The sequence below is a fragment of the Pholcus phalangioides genome, unplaced genomic scaffold, assembly GCF_987345545.1.
Source record: "Pholcus phalangioides strain wild (caught in Gottingen) unplaced genomic scaffold, Ppha-v1.0 ptg000001l_1, whole genome shotgun sequence".
Taxonomy (NCBI): Eukaryota; Metazoa; Arthropoda; class Arachnida; order Araneae; family Pholcidae; genus Pholcus; species Pholcus phalangioides.
Window position 1 is genome coordinate 23,514,230 of NW_028301594.1, and position 2,093 is coordinate 23,516,322.

The following is a 2,093-nucleotide window of genomic DNA, read 5'->3' on the forward strand; positions in this document are numbered from 1 at the left end:
TATGGTCGCACACTTCACACCTGCTCACGTCCAGCCCTGGGGGCTTGTTTGACTTCGTAATAGACTTAGATCCTGGGTCGGTTCCCCGTTTCCTGCACCCGTCGAGACACCACTATTATTCATTATTTGAAAATATTTTCATTAAGCATAAGCTGACCATATTTCCTCAAGCAAAATACACAGGACATCGTCAATAAAATGATGCCAAATGTAAACAAAATTTTCAACTATTGCTAAAATCACTGAACAATCACCAATTTCATGAAATGAAACTGCGGATTGCAGCGGATCTACTGCGCAGCACCAACTCCTCAACATCAAAATGCGAATGGGAGCCGATTCTCTCCCTTCAGAATATCCAGATCATAATTTCCAGAACATTTAAGTGCCCTACGGTGCATTCCTGCATCACTTGAATGGTCCGTGGCATGTTCCCAGATCATTTAAGTGGCTCGCGGCATATTTACATATCACTTTAACGACCGGCAGCACATTTCCAGATTACCGCGTGTCCGCGTGTTACCAGTTGTCTGCGTGGCCTAATGGATAAGGCGTCTGACTTCGGATCGGATCAGAAGATTGCAGGTTCGAATCCTGTCACGGACGCAAATTAATTTTTTGCCGCTGTGGTGGTCGAGTGGTTATAGTGACGGACTCGCGATGCGAGGAGCCGGGTTCGAACCCCACAGTGGTGGTCGGCTGAAGTTGGTTTTCTGTGGTTCCCAACTTCAAGGCGCAAATGCGAGCCGATCTCCCCGTTAAAAAGTCTCACCACAGAGAGCAACAGTCCTACAACGATAAATCATTCAATCATAACACTTCACTCATAGTTAAAAAAAAACTGGTGGCAGATGGCAGCACTACACATAACAAGCACTACAGAGAAACAAAAAACTTCACGTCAGGTTTCACTACACGTACACGCACATTCCCGCATGTACCGATTCGTTGGGGGGTTCCGCGAGGGGGGGGGTGGTGTGGGCGGGAGCATGTGTGGTGTAGCAGTAGTAGGTAGGGCCTCCAAAAAATGGCTCGGGGATCCATGATGTTATTAAGTCAGCCACCTCGTTGGGCAGTTTGCCTGTTGTGGCGTTGTATTTGTATTTATTTGTACTCAAGTGACCCGTGGTATATTTACAAATCACTTGAGTGACCTGCGGCACAGTGCCAGAGCACTCAAGTGGCCTCGCAGCATATTTACGGATGAACGCGACACAGTTCCAGATCCATCCAATGGCCTATCGCACATTTTCAGATCCTTCGAGTGACCCGCGCATCATTCTCCGATCATTTGAATGACCTGTTGAGGCCTGCCACAACCAGCGGCACAGTTAAAGGTCACTTAATTGAGTGGCCCACGACACGTTTTCAAATCAGTGAAGTGGTAGGTACTCTCTAAAAGTTTGTACACACGAACATCCTTGTATTAGTCCCTGCTACAGCAAAGGATGATAGTTACAGAAGTCTACAGCGTAGTCATTGCAAAGGCGCGACACATGATTTTGCTTTAATTCGGATAAAAAGAATCGACGTTTGTGAGGATCTTTTGGATTCAACGTAAATCTGAAGGGAAACGAACAATTAAAAAAAAAAAAAATTAAAATCGGATACATACAGGTTTGTGTTCGTTAGACGCAACCGAATTTCCTCTGTACGAGGTTAGATGTCGGCGATGGAGAAATCCAGCGTCACGGAAACCGAATTCGACAAGATCCTAGCGTCCAGGCAAACCGATGACCTGAAGCAAGAGATCGTGACCACTGCCAACATGCCACAATATACCCGTCCGATTTCGCCACCTGTTAAACGCGTCGTACTACCACACATAGTCCCTGGACGCGGCGGGGTTCCCTTAGAGCCGCTCCCAGATCTCAAGGACGAGCAGACTTTCCTCCAGTACAAGACCGCCATCTACAAGTCGACGCCCTACCAGCCCGAGGAGGACGAAACGACCATCGAATGGTCCCAGAAGGACGATAAAGTCCCGCTCGGAGTCTGCAAGAACCTGGACGAATACGTCAAGCACGGTGTCAAGCTGGTCAGTTTCCCGGACTGCCGCACCATAGTGGACATAATAACGACGTACCCGGAGC

The 2,093-nt window shown here is 47.8% G+C and overlaps 1 non-coding gene across 1 annotated transcript; it reads left to right on the forward strand.

Moving 5' to 3' along the window:
- Nucleotides 1–528: 528 nt before the first annotated feature.
- TRNAR-UCG (transfer RNA arginine (anticodon UCG)) lies at nt 529–606 on the forward strand. The gene is given in 2 exon segments: nt 529–565; nt 571–606. It is a non-coding gene; the product is annotated as a tRNA-Arg (tRNA).
- The last annotated feature ends 1,487 nt before the right edge of the window (nt 607–2,093 follow it).